General features: G+C 40.0%; 1 protein-coding gene across 11 annotated transcripts in view; it reads right to left on the bottom strand.

Annotated features, from left to right (window-relative positions):
- Positions 1-21,134, bottom strand: part of LOC127568539 (transcriptional-regulating factor 1-like) — a 202,234-nt gene that overhangs the window by 156,804 nt on the left and 24,296 nt on the right. The window contains exon 2 of one of the 11 annotated variants that reach the window (XM_052012412.1): positions 11,413-11,536. The exons of the other annotated variants lie outside the window; for them this stretch is intronic. The gene's annotated coding sequence lies outside the window, so the exon portion shown is untranslated. The remainder of the gene's footprint in view (positions 1-11,412; positions 11,537-21,134) is intronic. 11 annotated transcript variants of the gene reach the window in all.

A 21,134-nucleotide genomic window follows, 5' to 3' on the forward strand; every position in this document is an offset into this window, starting at 1 on the left:
CTTAGTTAATCAGAGCCAAATGAATGCTTAATGTTGTATTATTTCACATGTTTAACAACAACAAAAAAGAGTACATTTCAACTATATTTTTTGTAATCCATGTTGGACTCCTCAGTGTGGCCGAAAGTGGTCAGAAATTTGCTTTCCATTTTGTGCTGACTGAGTTTGGTGGAATAACACCAGGGTACAACTTAAACAGTTTTCTCATGTGAATCAGGTTAAAAAAAAAAGCTGTAGCTGTTGCAGATCAGAAATAAAAACAGAAAACTCTGGAAACACTCAAGTCAATAGGATCTATGGAAAGAGAAAGAGTTAACATTTCAGGTCCACGACCTTTTATCTGATGAAGGGTTTTCAACCTGCTTAACTGTTTCTCTTTCCATAGATGCTGCCTGTCATGCTATGTGTTGCCAGCATATCCTACTTTCATCTTTCGTGCAAAGTGAGGATTGGTTGCATTTCAACCACACCCCTTAATAGTTAAGCATCACCATCACCAGGACACAGAAAACAAAGATGGTGCACAAGATTTGTGTGTTTGATGCTTTGGTTTATCTTGCCTTTGAACAGCCTAATTAAAATCTTTATCAGTGGTATTGAGTGTAAAACTCAAGCTCATTTCCTCATGAGTAAGAAGCAAATACCTACGATCAAGATATCTTCTAAATCTGCCAAGGTAACTCAAGTAAAACAAAATCCACCATTCTTCCAAATAACATCTGCTCAAAAATCTAGGGTGAAAAACTGAAGTCTCCATGAATTTTATTTTAAGATAGGAAGATACACACATGGAGAAATACAAGGGACATTCCTGTACAGAATCTAACCACTGTCAACAATATCCAATGGAAACACCTCCAAACAGGGATGAAATTTTCTTGATGCACATTTTTGCCTGCTGAAACAAAAAACAACTAACTGGCATTAAACAGTTTAACAAGGAAAGTTTACTGGTAACATTCTGCTTCTGATATTTTCATAATTCTGGATTAAATTCATCATCAATTTGAGAAGCAACACCATGTAATTGCTAACCATGCATTGCTAACCATGTCTGAGGAGCAGCACGAATTACCCATGAGACTATGGTATTTGGGAATTTGAACAATCATCTGCAGAGCATGACTTAAACGTACAACTCGTTAAAAGGAAATGATCCAAAAGTCCATTCATTTACAAGAAAATGAAAGATGTTCAGTATGTTATGTTTTTCACATCCTCATGATGTCAAAAAGCACCACACAGCCAACTATGAAAAGTGTCACTTCATATACAGAAGTGGCAACCAACACACATGGCAGGATCTCATTCACATATGGAACAGAACTGGAGCAGATTCTTGGGGGATAGTGACCTACTTCTGCTCACAATTCATGTTAGTGCATTAAATAGAACCAAGAGTTACCAAATGAGTTTCCTAACAGAATACAAGAAATAGAAGGACTCGGCCATTCAGCTGATTCTGCCGGCTCCACCATTTCAAAAAAAACACAAGAGAGTCTCAACCATTTTATGCTCAAAACCCAGATAGTGATCCAAGGCTTCTTCATCTCTGCCTTTAATAAACTCAAAGACTGAGCATCAAGAGCCCTTTGGAGCTCAAGAATTCCAAAGATAAGTAACTCTGTATATGAAAGGAATTTCCTACCTCAGTACAAACTAAACAGCAACTTAAACAAATGAAATAATTTCTTTGGCACCCTCTCCAAAAACCTTCGCAGCATTCCAAAAGTATCATATCCAGAACTGGACACAAGACTTCAACCGTGGGTGAAGATTCCTTGTTCTTTCCCTATGCCTCTATTTATAAAGCCCAAAATCCTTTAAGTACTTCGACTAATATTTCAACGTTCCTCATAACTTGAATGAACAGTGCACATGTACTCCCAGATCTTCTTAACTTGAACCACTTTTGAGAGTTGTGTGCTCGATAATCGCCTCTGCTAATATTTCCTCCCGAAATATCACACCTCACATTCTCACCAAGAAATTTCATCTGCCATGTATCCACCAGCCTCCCTCCCTCCCCCTCCATGCCAAGTGAAATCTACTTCTATCCTCCTCACAGTTCTTTCTGCCTCACGTTTTATGTTATCTGCAGCTTTGGAAATTGTGTCCTGTACACCCAAGTTCAAGTCATTCAGATAAAGAAACGTAGCAGCCCCAGTACCTAACCCCTGGGGAACTCCACTCAATCTTTCTCCCCAGACAAAAAAAAATCTTTCACTATTACTGTTCCCTGTTACTTGGCCAATTTTCTATCCACCTTGCTAAACATATTAATCAAAGCACTCCTTTAGTGTCACCATCGTGTCAGGCAACTCAACTCACGGAAGCAAAGGATAGAAGAGGATATTTAAAGTTGGCCTTCAAACTAATCTTCAGATTTACTGACAAATCACCATCACTGAACCAAAATGACAGTCATACACTTTGCCAACAAAGTTTTTATTCATTTTCTCTACCGTGCAAAGCATGCCAGTTATTAACTGTTCAGTTTGCAAAAAGTGAGAGAATAAAGCAATTCCAATACGTAATGGAAGAGGTTCCAATCTAGAGCAGGTCATTGTTCTTGGCCAATGCTGAAGTACATGGAACCATTTTGCATATAAATAATTATTATTTGCAAGCTCAACATCCACACACCACATTGTCACATTTCAGAGGAGTCATTTTCTTCCTTCTTAGTGCAAAATACATGGAATTGGTTCTAAAAAAAACACCGTTGCTTCTAAGCACATGGGTTTGTTTACTAGCTTGGAGCTGACCCAAATATTTAAGTTATGGTAGAAACATGTTCATTTTGCCTTTGGACCTAGCCTCCAAGACGTCAATTTAGATATGACAGTGGCCTTTGAAGACCTTCCAAAGGGCCCACATTGACTACCCAAGTGCTTGGAAGTGCATCACCATAAGCAAAAGGACCATTAACAGATTATAGTAAATCTTCATGACCAAGATGTACAAGATGATAAGAGGCACAGATCAAGTGGACAGTTAGAGACTTTTTCCCAGGGTGACAATGGCTAACACGAGGGGACATAATTTTAAGGTGATTGGAGGAAGGTATAAGAGGGATGTCAGAGGTAAGCTTTATTACACAGAGAGTGGTGGGTGCGTGGAACGCACTGCCAGCAGGGGTGATGGAGACAGACCCATTAGGGACATTTAAGAGACTCTTAGATAGACACATGAATGATAGAAAAATAGGGGGCGATGTGGGAGGGAAATGTTAGATAGATCTTAGAGCAGGATAAATGTCGGCACAACATCGTGGGCCGAAGGGCCTGTACTGTGCTGTAATGTTCTACGTTCAATGGGTTGCCAGTGGAACTCACTTCAGACAACTTTCCATTGTTCTGTTCCAATTTGAGAAATTTATGAACCGCAGAGTACCCTCTCCCATCTCAAAACGGGGAAACAGAACATTCCCATCAATTCGTAAAGATTTTAAAGTAACGGCTAATGGACTACAGGTCGGATAATCTATGCAACACAGAACTGCAACCTTTCCACTGACATGGGACAAAACATACTCCACCTCTGCACATGCTCTGACTCAGATGCAGATGATCCACTGGTTCAGGGCAAGATTACACCTGATGAAGTCACACTTAGAGGAGAGAGACGGGAGGGAGAAAAGATGGCATTTGCAGCTACAACAAGGAAAGATGGTTTCTAGTGAATGCCAAGGGGCAAGTACTCCGACCTCCTGGCCAGGCACCAGTTTCCAGATTGGTTGCAGGAAAAGTCTTAAGTATGGAGAGCCAAGAATTATTTAAAGTCAACAGGAAATTCAGGAAAGTTCACAGAGATTATTTGTTGTTTGCACATGACTCTCAAAATGCAAGGATTAAATGAACATCAAACCACAAGTCGCAATACAAAATCTCTAGAAGAGAATTTCACAGTAAAACACAGCAAAGTGATTGACAGCCCAAGTGGGGTCATCATGATTCCTCAAGTGGGTGGTCAGTCAACATCCGTGGGGAATTTAGAGAGACATCAGTCATACTGGCGCTGCTGAGAAGGTCCCAGAGTGTGAGAAACCTGTGCTGTAGTTCAACTGGTAAATTTTTAAATGTATAAATGTGTGCAACAGTCATTTTGTATTGAAAGGGAGCAGTGCACACAGCAATTTTTTTTTGCAAAATGGGAATTGCTGCATTAAGGTTTCTCCCTCTCAGGAGTGTATCAGGTGGAAGTCATATTTGCAGAAGTTTCCAAAGGCAGTCTGGAGGAGCAATTAGGGCAAGTAGCCATATTTGTTGGAGCTCTATAAGCTTGTTCTACACTTCTCACTACAGTCAAACAGAGAATCCTGATAGTACACTTAGAACTGGAGCTACAGTTGAAGACTGTATTTGGTAACAAAGCAAACTAGTGCATGTTTAAAATGGCACCAAACTGCAGACACTGGAGGTTACCTAGCTCAAATGGCATGGTGTGCAGCAACTACATCAACCAAAGAAATGGGAAAGCCCACTCCCAGTTCTCATTCAGAAATAAGCACTTTCTAATAAAAGTCAGCTGCAATTTTATTGATGCAATCAAAAGTAACTACTGCCTTTCTGCTTACATACCAACTAAATGTAGGCTGCAAAAAGACATCAAGAATCTCCTAGTCTGTATGAATCAACACAAGTGCAATACGTGACATTTACTCATACTGTGCTAAGTTGCTTCCTTGAAATTTGAACTCAGTCTTTATGCCAAAGTTAAGGGGGAGGAGGGGAATCTAAATTACAGTTCTAACTCATACAGCTGGGATAAAATGCAAATTTAATGGGTCAACTTAAATTAAAACTCACCATATAGCTGAAGCACACGACTAAAGCAACCTTTAGACCTATGCTATTAGCAATTCCATCTGGATATTCCACCTTTGCAAACAGGCATAACAGAGTCTGGAACTCTACATGAACTGAGTAGTGTACAAGTTTAAATGGGAAGTCTTCAAGCTTATAGTCAACATTGCAATTTAAAAATGATCAAATACAGCATATGAAGCAATCTGCAATTATTCAACCAAAGACATCAGGGAGCAGCCAATCTATGCATGGATCCGAATGTGCAATTACTAAAAGCAAAAATGCCACTAACTATTAGCCACATATCATTTGGTCCATTCTGATTCTGTTCAGCATAGAAATTCATTCTAAGTTAAAGCACAAAATATTAAAAGGAAAATTAATAACTGCCTAAATTTTAAAAGCTGATTTTATGTTCCAATGTTTCCAAGAACACTAAATTCTTCAGAGAAAGCAGATGTGAGAATTGCTGGCATCAGCTCTTCCTTTTGCAGCCATTTCCTCAAGTGCATACAGATAACTATTCCACTGTTTATAGATATGCATGATCTCATACCCCCCAAGTAAACATAGTTACTGGACTCAAAATTAAAGACAAATGTAAAGTATAATACAGCAAAAAGTTGATCCTTACTCTGCAACTAAGTCTTTAATAGTTGCTAATATCTAATAAATGTAACCAATTATACAAATACATACGACCCCTGTGTTATGGCCATTTGGGTAATGGAAATTCACCCTTAAAGAATTCACATACCACTACCCAAAAATTTGAGCTTCGGACTAAAATTCGTTCTCATTGAATTTATGTCAAAAAATAAATAAATACAAAATGTATTTCTTTCTAACTGCCATTTCTTGCCACACGCGCAGATGACGTGGCATTGTAATACGGAAAATCGTGATATGGACCAACACCCCGTAACGTGGGGTCACCCATGTTCACAAACAGCCATTGTGAAAACTGAAACTTTGAAACTTGGTCTCCAGACTCAAACAGAAGATTAATTTTAAACTCAAGAGCCCAGTTTCCATACCATTTGTCTCTACTGCTAATGTTAAAGTCAGTTTTTGGGAGGGACAGCCACAATACTGGTGACAATTTGTATTAGAAAGCAAATGTCAGAGGCCACCATCACAGTCTGAAATATTCAATTCACAAACTTTTCACAAAAACTTCACCACTGGTCTCTAAACATACCCAGTTTCAAAAATAAAATGCACATTTTATCAAACTATTTCTTAAAAACCTAAGAGGGGCAGGAGTAGACCAGTCTCCTGTTTTGAATTAACTCAATGACTGAACCTCCACAGCCTTCCATGGAAGAGAATTCCCAAGGTTCACCATGAAGAAAATTTCTTCTCACCTCGGTCCTAAATGGCCTACCATTTATCCACTTAAAGCACACTCTGCCATTTTGTACCAAAGTGGATCACCTCACACTTTTCCACATTTTATTCCATCAGCCATGGTTTCACCCACCCACTCAGCCCGCCCAAATCCCCTTGAAGCCTCTCTACATCTTCCTCCGTCATCAATTTTGTCTCTCATACTACTGTCAGCATACTCAGAAATATGACATCCGGTCCCCTCTACCAAAGCATTGGTATCATTTGTGAATTGCAAGGATCCGAACACTGATCCTTGCTGTGCCCCCAGTAGTTACAGCCTGCCAGCCTGGGAAGGATCTGTTTATTCCTAATCTTTGCTTTCATTCTGATAACCATTCTCAATCTGTCCCCCAATTCCATGTGTTCTGACCTTGCTGACGAACTTCCATGTGGAATCTTATCATAAGCCTTCTGAAAATCCAAATACACCACATTCACTGCATCCCCCTTATCTATTCCATCAGTCACATCATTAACGAAATCCATAAGATTAGCAAAACATGATTTTCCTTTCATAAACTCATGCTGACCCTGCTCAATCCTCTTATTCTTTTCAAGGTGTTCTGTGATTACAGCCTTCATTGTAGCTTCACTATCTTCCTTATTACTTGGCAGGACAAGCAGATAAGGTGAGAAAGGCGGCATGCAGCAGTCAGGCCACTGAGTATAAAAGTCAGCAAGTCACGTTGCAGCTGTATAAGACTTTGGTTAGACCACATTTGGAGCATTGTGTGCAGTTCTGTTCACTTCATTAATATCTTTAGATTGAGTAGATCTTTGAGTCTTTTTCCCAGGATGGAAATGTCAAAAGCTAGAGGGCATGGGTTGAGGGAGAGGGGGGTAAAGTTTCTCTGTACCACCCCTTTCAAAATACTGGGGCATGTCAGACCCTGGGGATTTATTGGCTTTCAAGCTCACCACTTTCGCTTGAACTCACTTTTTTCCGTTCCTCATTCTCAGGGGACCTTTGGGTTCCTTAGCATTTTGAATAGGTTTTGTACCTTGGTGATTAAATTCTTTAAACTTACTTCATACTAAATACAGAGTTGTACAGCACAAAAACAGACCTTTTGGCCCAAATGGTCCATGCCAACCAAGATTCCCATCTAAGCTCATCCCATCTGCCTGCATTTGGCCCATATCCCTCTAAACCTTTCCTATCCATGTACCTGTCCAAGTACCTCTTAAATGTTTATTTTCAATGTAGAATAAAATGCATCTTTAGTTTAAAAAGATAAATGCTCTATTTTCTAAATTAACGACAAATTTCTTTTGAGGAAAGAGAGGCTATAATATTAAGACAGAAGCAAGGAGTTCTGTTTCAGTTTTCATGGCCCAAATAAAAGCAGCACCTCCATACCTTTTGGAACAAAGTTCACTCTCTGGACAAATTAAAACATAAAATTTTGGAAACACCCATGGAAAGAGAAAGAGTTAAACTTGAAGCCAAAACTGTTGGTTTGATCTGAAATGTTAACTATGTTTCTCTTTCCATAGATGCTACCTGAATTGCTGAAATTTCCTTGGTTTTTTATTTCACATTTCCAGTATATGCGATTTTTTTTTTAATTGTCATTTACTCTTTGCACATGCTCTCACTTTCTGAAAATTAATTCCCACCACTCCTCCCAATCACACAAGTGAAAGTCCTGACCAAGCTGATATGATGTTCAGTTAAGTGTATGAAGAAACAGCAGTATACTGGACTGGAATGACATCAAAAACAATAGACATGAAACAATTGGTAATGTAAAAACACATCTTACTACCTCATTTAAAAAAAAGGTATTCTGCAGTCCTTCCCCAGTATGGCCTCGACATCCACTCAGACCTTCAGCAATGTGCTTAGCTCCTAAATGATCTCCTGAAACAGCCAAGTGAGCCACTTGGTTCAAGAGCAATTAGGGATGAGTAATAAATGCCAGTCTTGCCAGAGATGCCCACTTCAAATAAAAGTTGAACAAAATGTTTAAGAGCTGCAAGACCTCTTCAGGGACTGTGTGAAGCCATTAATGAGAGATGGGCACAGTAACATAAATGCTAAAAATGTTGTAAAATGTAGTTTACAACTTAGTGTGAGATGTTTCTAAAAGAATGCATTATAAACAAAAATAAGGCCATGGAAAAGAAAGCCTGTTCCCTTAACTATGACATCTCACTTTATTACTTCCCACTTTTCTATTTTGCATCGGGGTCACACTTATGAATTCAAAGCCACTGAACCATTAAAGAGGATAAAAATCAACTTCAGCTTATAGTGCTGAAAATTGATGCATGATTTGCAATCTTATTTGAGAATTGGTAAGAATTGTTATCAATTTAAACATCCACCACTTCGCTCAAATGTTAAATGAAAAAGAAATGGAAATTAAAAAACAGAAAATGCTGGAAATACTCATCAGGTCAGGCAGCATCAATGGAGAAAGAAACAGGTTGGTGAAAATAAATAATTTTTAGATCTGAATTACTTTAAATGTCTTGCCTCTTCAAAATCTTGACTCTTGGCTTTTGGAAGACTTTAGTTTCTGTAAAGCTATCTTGATATATATGTAAAAAGATTTCAATGTCAGTCACTGCAGGTATCCAACAATAACTCGCCCAAGAAACTAGAATACAAATTAGGCACTAATCCCGATGTTCCTGACACTAATATTTTCTTAGTGCAGGCAAGATGGAGGAGGAGGCTCTCATTTTGTACAACTGCAAATACAAATGTTCCTTGTTCTAATTAAATTAATATATCTTGCATGAAAAGTGAGAATACTCCCCCCCCCCCCAAAGAACAAATCAGAAACCATATCACAGATCTCCTCCCGCCAAAGTAAAAACGAGTTCAGCTTCTCGAGCACATCTTGGTCCTAGATTTACACCATTTATTTGGCCATGAAGTGAGTTTGAACAGACAAGAATGCCTTCAGTGAAAAAGAGTAATCTATTACTGCACCAGGAAAATCACCCTCAGAATACAATGTAGCTGTGATTATGAGAATACAACACAGTTCAAGCCACACCTTGATACACATTTGATAAACTTAGCACCTGGAGAGGGAATATGAAAGAAAGCAGTAAAAACATGTTGCCTTCAGTTAAATGACTTGTAGATACCAAGGACACAGTTAAATGACTTGTAGATACCAAGGACACAGTGGATAACAGGTTTAAAATATTCTGATGAGCTAACTGCTTCTCCAGCATGGGGAGAGAGAAAAAGATTATGTTTCCAAACTGCAGCCTAAACCGTAATCTTAACAGAGGCCAAGTAGTTATTATTTAGGGGAGGAATGGAAACAGATTAAAGAAAAACAATTGAATAAAAGGACATCAAATGTTGCTATCATCTGCCCGAATTAGAAGTACTGTACATATCGGACAACTCAAGTCTCAAAACGGCGAAGTTGGTTAATAATTCAAAACTGGGGCTGTACAATTTCCATTAATTAAAAACTTATTCAGGCTGAAACAAAGATGTACAATGATACCATCTCTCTCACCTCCCTTTCAGGGTGTCCAAAAGCACTTTACAGCCAATGGAGCACTTTGTGTAGTTACTGGCACTGCTGCATTGTAGGAACTGCAAGTCATAGAACCAAGTGTTTAATTAAGAACTACGGGAATTAAAAATACATACAAGTGCTGACACGTTATTTTAAAAGTACCTGGAACAAAATGATTACTATTTTGGCTCTTATCTTTCAGATTTATCAGTTTCTTTTTGAAATGCCAGAGAAATGACTCAACATCATCCAAAAACATAGCATCAATTTACGCTTCAGCACTAACAACACCCAGCACTATCTCAACACCAACTCTATTATCTTCGAATTCTCAAACTGCCAAAATTATCACCACCTCCACCGTCCAGTAATATCTGGCCTACACTGACTCTCAGTTATGCAATGTCTCAGTTTTGAAGTCCTCACCAAACTGTTTTCACATTTCTCCATGGTCTCTCTTCTCCCTACCTCTAATCTAGATCCCATGAAAGAGATCAGCACTCCTTTAATTCTAGTCTTTGAATGCAAATTGTTCCTCTCCCTGCAACACTGCAATCTGGTTGCCAAGGCCCTAAACTCTGAAAATACCTTCCAAGACCTCTTGCCTCCCAACTCCTTTGGGATGCTCCTTAAAAATTCTCACTCTGACCAAACAATTTGTCATCTGCTACTTCTCTTTATGGCTTAATATCTAATTTAATTTCATAACACTTACAACGTGCCTTGGTATGCTTTAATACATTAAATCATTGCTGTATAAAAACAAGTCATTATTATTACTGTTACCGCCATTTTTCAAGTTAGAAATGCCATTAACTAGCAGAAAATACCAAAGAAAGAATCTTCCTTATACAAATTAAAAAGCCACACACAGTTTTTAATATTTATTAATGGTGTTCAATTTTATATCTTCATTAATCAACTTTCCTTTTAAAGAGATGACTTCTTCAAAGTTCATTTATCTAAAGTCAATACATCCTTATGGATATAAACTAAATGGGCAACAAAAGCTTTCACATCTTTTAAAGGAATAAAGAATTACAGCATATTCTTAACAAATTTGCCAACTGTTGGGGTAAAAAGCTTATTAAATAAAAAGTACAAAATAATTGAGAGACAAAATTCCTTGTTCATCAGCATACACATTCATTTGCTGCATGAATAAATTCTAGAAAGCCCATTTCCTTTGGGAGTTAATTGCTATGTTGTCAATACTAGGTCATCAGCTGTAAAACAAAAAAAAATCACAACACACATATTCAAAAGGTTATTCTGAAGAAAGTTAACTCCTAAATTTGAAGTGGTTAATGGGAACATATTGCTGTGTTTTATGCCGTAACAGAAAGCCTAAATGGACTGAAATACTTGTGCACTTTGCAAAGTAATCAGGAGTCAAAGGTTCCCATTTCCAGTTGTGTATAGGCAACCACTGCATTACGGCCATTCAGGTAACTGAAAAACACCCTTCGAGAATTCACAAATCACTATACAAATATTGGAGACACAGAATAAAATTTTCTCTCATAGAATTTAAATAAATAAACAAAATTTATTTTATTCAACTTGCATTTCTTGACACATGCACAGATGACAAGGCTTTGTTTCAAAAAACTGTGATATGAACAGTTTTCTCAGAGTACAACCTCCAAAACACTGGGGTTGCCTGTATTCAAATACTCATTGCAATTCACTATGTTACATTTCTTAGATTTTACCTTCAAATTGCGATGTTTTTGGACGATGTCTTAGTTTTTGCCTTCAATCACCCATGCTATCCTTCTGGTAAAAGGTCAGCTACTTGGCCCAATTTTGGCCAGTCAACTGAGTTTGTATCTCCTGCTGGAATAATCGAAGATTTAACTCAAATGGAATTTGTCTCGCAACACAGGCAGTTTATTCACAAATTACTTAAATACAGATGAGGAGGATTCTTTGTCCAAGCCCTATCTGGGCCAAGGTAGCCAATCTCAGTGGAGGGGTGTTGACTGGGGAGTTGAAACTGGCTCCAACTACTCTGGATTGGAGACAAGATGCAGCTAAAATAATTCAATGAATGGCTTCTGCAGGAAATGTGACTGTGTGCTCAAAACCCACAGATAAAATCAAGATTCTGATACTCCCTTAAATTGAACAACCAAACAACACTGCCGAAGAGCTCAGTTCTATTCTTTATATTCTCTATTCTATTCTCTATTCCTTCTCAAGTAGAGAATGATCTATTGCATGCAGTAAGTTATCCTGAGTGGGCAACTTACTGCAAGCAAAGTGGCAGTGGGCAAAGTTCTTGAACCAGTGCACACCTAGATTTTTTTCTGCAGTGCGCTGATGCAACAAAAAGGCTTGCCAGGTCACTTCAGAGGACAGTTAAGAGTTAAGCACATCAGTGTTAGACTGGGATGACATGTTGCCATACTGTTCAAGGAAAGCAGTTTTCCTTCCAATGGAGTGCACTAATGAACAGGTTGCAATTTGACGACAATCTGGCAGTTTGTGGTTACTTTTATAGAAAACAGATCTTTATTTTAATCACGACAAGCTGAACTCAAAATCTTCAATCTGCTAAAACATGGCACCATTATGAAAATTGTGTTTTTACTCCAAATTATTTGGATTCCCCAGTTGTCAGGATGGGTTTCAACAGCACGCGCTTCCAGATCATGACCAGCCTTCAGGATCACCGGTCCAATGGCAACCACCTCCTGACCATTCCCAAGATGGTATTGCAAGGATGTTGCCAGAGATGGAGAATTTTAGCTATGATGAAAGACTGAAAAAAGGCAGATATTTCCTTTTGAAAAGGTAACTCATATTCATGCGCAAAACCATCAAGGCTTTTCTTTTTAAGCGTTTCTGACACATGCACATAATTTGCACAGGGATTCGACATGGAGACACACAGCTTGGGTAGGACCATTCCTCCTTCTCAAAGTTTCCAATGACCAGTGGATAGAGATTTCAATTGTCAGGTAAAAATAAACAAGGGGAAGAGGAGATAAAATGTTTCTGTACCAATGGTTTAGAGGGTCCAAAACAAATACAATGGAAATAGTGAGAGTGACAAACCCTGATCAAATGTAAAAAAAATACCAGGATATGAACCCTGCATTCCATTACCTCTGAGACTTCTGGCCAAAAACTGGTGAGTGGAATTCAGCTAGATAGTGCTAAAAGCCTCTTTGGCATAAACATTCATGATTTTACGTGAATGAAATCTAACGCTGTGTTCTCTGGATTATTAGACTTCTGGGTTGCTAATCCAGTAACATAGCCATTTAGTACTAACAGCTAAGTGGCATCATGGAACTCAGATGCCTTGAATCAATGTTACAGGAATGTGCAAGTTCTGGTTGCTGACTTTCTGATTTCTCTTTCTTAACTTTAACATGCTCGTTTTTAAGAGGCAGAGGCAGAAGCAGAGCCCCCTCTTCCCCCCCCCCCCACCGAGGTTTGGGGCAGTAGCAGAAGTAAAGGCCCCCCCCCACCCAATGGGGTTAGGAGCAGTGGCTCAGTGGGGTTAGGGGCAGTGGCAGGGATGGAGACGACAGCTCCGTAGGGTTAGGGTTAGGGCAATGGCAGAGATGGATAAACCATACGTCCTGGGCAACATCAATGTAGGAGAAGGCATAATCCTTTGGCAGGATATGGTTGGCAAGGAGGAAGCAGGGCAAGCCAATTAAGTCCCTTTCTTGATCAAATGCTTAGAGTATGGTCACAAAACCCTATTTTGTCCAAGAGATTTTGGCACAAGACCTCATGGGCACATCCCCAAACCTGGCACTGTCAATTGTTAGATTATGTCATTGTCCAAGCAAAGGATTACAAGGTAATGCAAGCATCCTACACCATGATAGACACTGATAACTTTTGGACTGACCAGGGCTTAATCTACTTTGTTATCCCCACCAGCCTGGCCCCAAACAACAGCAGCAACAAAAATGTTATCCCAAGAAAATCAATGTCGAAGGTCTCAAGGCTTCAAGATTGCTTTCCCCAGACAGTACCCGAGAGAAAACTAGACAACCCTAACTAACCCAAGCCATAAAATGTCCACGACATCAGGATTGCTAATGAAGTCCAACATATTTAGCACCTGTGAAGAAACTCTTGGTTTCACTACAGCAGAATGACCATGAGAACCAGGAGCTAATTAAATAACAAACAAAAGTAGATCCTGGATTCCACCATACCTCTAGGGAAAGAAATAGCTTCACAAGCACTTGGAAGTCAAGGTCCAACAGAAGCTCCCTGATGCAAAGGACAGATGCTGGGTGGAAATAGTGTGGGAGGCCCAGCAACTCACTAATGACCATGAAATGCATAGATTCTTCAATGTTGTAAAGACCTTCCATGTCCCAAGCACTCAGGGTCCAGCCCACCGAAAGCCAAGGAATAAAATCCTCAAGAACACAAAGGGTGCCAGTAACCAACGGAAGGAACACAACAAGGACTTCCAAACCATGAGTCTGTCATTGACGTGAGTGCCTTTAACTCCATCCACAGCAAATCATCTGGTCCAGCTCCCATGCCACCTCTGACCATATATCAACCTCAAGAAACAAGACCTCAGAATCAAACAGTGATCCCTGCTGAAGTTAAAAAAAAATGAAGAATTTCAGTCAGAAAGCTCCCCACCACAGCCCCTAGTCTTGGAAAGTAGATGACATGTCATATGAACTCAGATGCATAATCGTAACATTTTCAAGAAAAGAGACAAATCCGATGATCGATAGAGAGGACACCCTGGTGTCTGTCACAGAGAGCAGGACGACACAGTGGCACTGCAGGTCACACAGCTGTCTCACAACCCAAGCGACTTGGGTTCAATCCTGACTGCTGATGCTGTCTGTATGGAGTCTGCATGTTCACCCTGTAACTGTATGGGCTTCGTCTGGGTCCTCTGATTACCTCCCCCATACCTCAACGACTTCCTCATTGTTTGATCAACTGGCCACTGCAAAATGGCCCTAATGCAGGTGGGTAGCTGTAGAATGACTGGATTGGTTGGGGAGGGGCAGGAGGAAAGTGTGTGAATGGGCACACATTTCAGAACAGGTTACAGAGAAATAAGTGGGAAGATGGGACTGCTCCGAGAACTGGCACAGAGTTGGTGGGCCAAATGGTCTCCTTCCATGTGGCAATGAAAATAGAAAGTTGTTGCCTCCTTGCAGTAGCTGAAGAACTGCTCCTCACATTGCCCTATGGGAACTCCAAGAGAAATGTGGGAGCAGCATCAACTCCAATTCAAGACTTTTTGACTGCAAAAAGCCTTTGATTTTCAGTTCAGAGGAACTGTGTTGTATTCTTCTCAAATGTGGCTACCTGCAGAAGGAGTCACGCATCTCTCATCTGCTTCGTGATGGAAAACAAGCCATGATCATAACCAACTACAGTTATCCCTGTGCAGACTGGTGTCAGGGAATTAGATAACTCCTAACAAGGACTGGCACTAGCTTGATGGGATGAATGCCCCATTCCAGGCTGTATCTGCAACAATTGGTATTTATAGAGAACCTTTAACGCCACTATGAACCCCACAGTGCTTTACAGCAGCATAGTAAAGCAACAATTAACAGCCTGCCACATGAAGAGAAATTAGGGAAAGGGACCAAATGCCTGGTCAAAGACGTAAAGTGAGGAGGAGTCATGAGAGTTGCATGCTTATTGGTGGAACTTCAGAGCTCAGAACCTTGGCAGCTGACAGCATGTGACCAATGGTGGAAGCCATTAAAATCAGAGATGGTCAAAAGCCCAGAAAAGGACGACAGATATTTCAGAGGGGCATCAGGCTGGTCAAATTCCAGAGATAGGGAACACTCGAGGCAGGAATATCAGAGTACTGCCGTCATACTCTTCCTGATCAGCAGTGCAATACCCTCTCCATTTTGCACCCTCCTCTGTTGCACCTGGACATAGAGCTGCCAGTCCTGCCCTCCCCTCAGCCACATTTCCGTGATTGCAATATCATACTTCCAGATGCCGACCCACACTCTCAGCTCATCCACCTTACCCGTGAGGCTCCTTACATTAAAATAAATGCAGATAACCAGAAGCTACTCGATGAGGAGCAGCCAATTCAATTCTGTGCTGCAAGAAGTGTATGATTCCATGGAACCAAATCACCAAGTAATCAATTTCACCCAGCAGAAGTGGAAACACTGACACCAGCTTGGGTAGATTTTTTTGTGCAGTATTTCAGGAAATCTGGCAGAAGTCTGGTCTTTTAGTTTAGACTCTAGAATGACTGTTTCAAATGAACACAATAGATTATTTGCATTATTTAAAAGAAAGAAGGATGCCCTTACTAACCACATACTCTGAACAAAAGCAAATTGTTCTCTCCATTATTTGCTGTTTGTGGAGCCCATGCTGTGCTCTTGTAGGACACATTTACTAAACAACCATGAGAGTACTCCACATGCAATATACATTGACTACAATTCACTTTTAGAAATTTGGGGCTATATAAATGCAGGCTTTCTTTCTCATTAGTATCTATAGCAGAAGGTAAAGATAATACTGCTGAAAACAAACCACATGATCAGGATACAAATCAACAGACTGAGGAGGACAGTAATAACAAATGAGAATCTCTGAGAAAAACTGTTTTGCAGAAGTGATGGAGGAAGGAGATTAAATAAACTGAATTGCATTATCAGTTGCTTTGACTAGAATTCACTCAGTACCTTGTTTTAAAAGCAAAGACCCCAAAGTAAAACCACACACAACATTCATTCAGCTTGTTCTAAAATAGAGTCACAGAAAGTGATGAGTTAAACTGCACAGAAACCAGCCCAACTCGTCCATGCCAACAAACTGCCTTTCTGAGCTTGTCCTATTTGCCTGCGTTTGGCCCATATCCATCTAAACCTTTACTATTCATGTACCTGTCCAAATATCTTTTAAATATTGTAATAGTATCCACCTCTACCACTTCCTCCAGCAGCTCATTCCATGTACCGACCACCCTCGTGAAAAACTTGCTCCCTGGGTCTCCTTTTTATTTACTTCCCTCTCACCTTAAACCTACACCCTCTTGTTTTTGACTCCCCTACCCTGGGAAAGGGGCTGTGACAACCTACCCTATCTCTGCCCCTCATGATTTAATAAACCTCTATAAGGTCAACCCTCAGCCTCGTTTGTTCCAAAGAAAATAGTTCTAGCCGATCCAGTCTCTCCTTATAATTCAAGCCCTTAAGGCCCAGTAACATCCTTGTGATTATTTTCTGCACCCTCTCTGGCTTAATCACATTCTTCCTATAGCATGACGACCAGAACACAATATTCCAGGTGCAGTCTCAGCAACATCTTGTACACCCCAACTCTTGTATTCAATGTCCTGACCAATGAAGGCAAGTGTGCCAAACAACTTCTTCACCACCCTGTCTACCCGTGTTCCCACTTTTAGGGAACAATGTACTTGTATCCCTTGGTCTCTCTCAACATTCTCCACAACACTCTCCAGGACCCTGCCATTCATTATGTATGTCCTACCATGATTTAACTTAACATGCAATATTTTCACTTGTTCAATTATTTCAGATTTGTGATTTATGCTTTATCGTACATCTGCACATGTACAATGTTTGACAATTAAGAATATGACAGTAAAATTTATCCACTGAACTACCAATCTAAAATTACCATCTCACACCAACATTATGATCGGCAGGACAATGAAGTTACATATTCACATCCGCAGTCTCCATTACAAATGAGAATTTAACATGGATTTGATAATGTAAAAAGGGCATATGCATTCCAAAATGGGTAATTACACTGGCACAGGTCAGTGACTGTGCATTCTGTGGTAAATAATTCACCTCCTGACTCCTCAAAGCCTTTCCACCATCTACAAGGCACATCAGGAGTATACGAAATGCTCACCAATTACGCAAATGAATGGAGTTCCAAAAAATTCTTAAAACTGCTCTACATTATACAGAATGTGGCTGTCCTCAATCAGTAGCCCATTCACCATCCAAAAAAACTCACTCCCTCCACAATGGGTTAGTCTGCGGTGTGTAGCATCTACAAGAACCAAAACACAACCTGCCAAGATTTCTTTGATTGCACTTTCCACCTCCACCACCTGGAATTACAAGAGCAGCAAGCCAATGGAAGTGCCACCATGTTCTAAGACACAAACATCATACTTTGAACCTATAACCTAATTCTTTCATCGCTGCTGGATCAAATCTCTCCACTTAACAGCATTACCAGTTTTCAACACACAGACAATACCAACTTAAGTCAGATTTCTAACACCTTAAGGGAAATTAAGGAAGGGCAAGTTTTAGTTTGAGAGTATTTTTTGTGATATGATTAATCATATAGGCTGGCTTTATCATCATTTGTACCAGCCAACATCAACACAATGTGTTACAAACCTTAACATTTTTACATGTCATACGCTGCATTGGTATTGGTTTATTGTCATCACTGTACAGTGAAAAACTTGTCTTGCATACCGTTCATACAGATCAATTCATCACACAGTGCACTGAGGTAGTACAGGGTAAAAACAATAACGGAATACAGAGTAAAGTGTCACAGCTACAGGGAAGTGCACTGCAGGTAGACAATAAGGTGCAAGGTCAAACAAGGTAGATTGTGAGGTCAAGAGTCCATCTCATCCTATGAGAGAACCGTTCAATAGTCTTATAACAGTGGGGTGAAGCTGTCCTTGAGCCTGGAGGTATGTGCCCTCAGGCTCCTGTTATCTTCTGCCTGGTGGGAGAGGGGAGAAGAGAGAATGAACTGGGTGGGTGGGGTCTTTGATTATGCTGGCTGCTTCACCAAGGCAGCAAAAGGTATAGACAGAGTCCATGAGGGGAGGCTGGTTTCTGTGATATGCTGGGCTGTGTCCACAACTCTGTGCAGTTTCTTGCGGTCGCAGGCAGAGCAGTTGCCGTACCAAGCCGTGATGCATCCAGATAGGATGCTTTCTATGGTACATTGATAAAAGTTGGTGAGTGTTAAAGGGGACATGCCAAATTTCTTTAGCCTCCTGAGGAAGTAGACAACTCTCAATCTGACACACATGAATGAAGTCTAATTAACAACTACCAGCACCTTAGCGTTTGTAAAGCCAAATGGAGCAGAAAAGTTTTGGCAATGATCATGACATTTTTGTTTTGCCTTCCTGTTCCACTTTCCTCAGTTTCCTAATCAATATCTAATCACAGTGTTCCATCAAGATGTTGAGAACAAATCTGTCAAACTTCTCAATTACTGCAAAACATTACAGAGACATGATAAAATGGGCAAGAAATAGAAGGTAGAGGGTTCTTCAACCCTCGTATTTGCTCTGCTCCTCAATGAGATTGCTGCTCATCTTTTACCCCAGCAACATTTTCCTCCACTAACCCCATCTCTCTTAATATGCAAAAGTATATTTATCTCCACCTTCAGTACACTCACTGACTACACCTCCTCGATAGAAAAATCCAAAAAGTCACTACTGCCTGGTTGAAGACATTTTTTCCCACTTCAGTCCTGATGAATTACTTCTTTTGAGATTCACACTCCAACCAGGGAACTGTCAACTCCACATATACCCTCATTCTTCTATAGGCTCAGTCTTCTTTAACCTTTCCTACTTGGACAATCACACCCACCCCCATGTCCATCCCAGGATTCAATCTGTTAAACCTTCACTGCACTCCCTTCTTCACAGGCAACAACTGCAGAGAGAACAGATGAATTAACATCTTAGGACGCGAATCCTCCAAAGTGTTGGATGAGCTTTACCAGGGACACCAAAGTTCAAGTTCATGATTACTGTTACAAAAAAGTTTTAACGCAAGAACACTGACACAAATAGCACCGACTCCCCTACGCAATTTATTTCAGGTCAAAATCATTTTGCTGAAACTTCCAGTCTTTCCAAAGCCCTCTTCTTGCCCTCCTTCCCAGTTCAGGTTCAAATTATGCACATTTTCAACCCTTTGCAGAGTTTTCACCCTGAAGGTTTACATAGATTTACATAGCTCAGAGATGGGCGAGACTTGATGCAAATCTATGGAAATACATCATGTGATCATTTCTCTACCTTCCTTTCTAGATTCCTTGCCAAATCACTCTTTCATGGATTCCTTGCCAAATCACTCTTTGCTGAAAAGAATATTACCTCATTCTATTATCATCAGTGAATCATTTTTGCACCTTTACCAATTAATTCAGATTCCTTTTATAAACAAATATAGAACTGTGTACAGTACTTCTCCCAATCAAAATACAGTACAAAGATAACTTAAAATAATTCAGGTGAGAGAATTTTAGATCATTCATCTCAGAGGTGAATTAAACAAAGACAGCATTCAATAAATAAATGTTAGTACTTATTCATATCGGTATTTTGAAATTATGATCAAGTAACAATTTAGAGCTTGAATAAAACTTAGAATTGGAACTTTATTCCTAAACAGAAAATGCAAGCAATCAAAAAGTTTGAAGCAAGATTGAGAATTCTGCCCCAATCCAAAATGGAGGTTACCATGACTTCAGTTGAAAGTACTGGGTTTAATTTTAAAGGGCAGTTTAATAACTATCGTGCTAACACTAGCTTTAAGTGCAGCAAGAACAAAAATAACATTCAACACGTGTTAAAACAGCTGAACTGTGGTGTGAACACAAATACATTGGCCAAAATTCAGAATTTAGTACTAAGCTGCATAAAGAAAGCCCAGTTTTACACAGGAATAGGTGTAGGCCCCTCAAACTTGTCCATCAATCAATAGATCAGACACAATTTGAACCTTGAATCCATCTTCTACTTTGGTTACTGTGGTCTAACAAACCATCAATTCCCACAATGCAGATTCCATCTGTAACTATTTTCAAACTGCCTAGAAAGGAGGGAGGGAGAATGAGGACAGGGCAGCAAATATTTGCACTCAATCACCGCTTGCCGCTCCCCATAGTCACAAACTACATTTGAGGGCCCACTCCTGATATCCCTTTTAGTCCACCAGATCAGTGGCACAGCTGGTTGAATTGCACTACAGTGCCAGTGTCCTGGGTTCAATCCTGACTTAAGGTGCTCTCTATGTGAAGTTTGTACATTCACTCTTGACTACACAGGTTTCCTCAGGGTACTCCAGTTTCCTCTCACATCTCTAAAGATGTGCAAATTGGCAGGTTAAGAATCCACTGAAAATTGTCTCCTATATGTTGATGAGTGAGAGAATCTGGGGATGGGGGGGGCTGGAGGGGGGAGGAAGAGAACAAAATAGGATTAGTTTAGGATCATTATAAATGGGGGCTTGATAGTCAGTGTAGACTCAGTGGGCCGAAGGACCTGTTTCGGTACTGCATGATTCTATGATTATGACCCAAGTATCTATCTAGGCTTATGCAAGAGCAATAGGGACAGGGGACTGGCTGACCAAAACTAGACACTCATCCAGAAGCAATTAAGGGTTTACGAGTTAATCTC

This window comes from Pristis pectinata, chromosome 3, assembly GCF_009764475.1.
Source record: "Pristis pectinata isolate sPriPec2 chromosome 3, sPriPec2.1.pri, whole genome shotgun sequence".
Lineage (NCBI taxonomy): Eukaryota > Metazoa > Chordata > Chondrichthyes > Rhinopristiformes > Pristidae > Pristis > Pristis pectinata.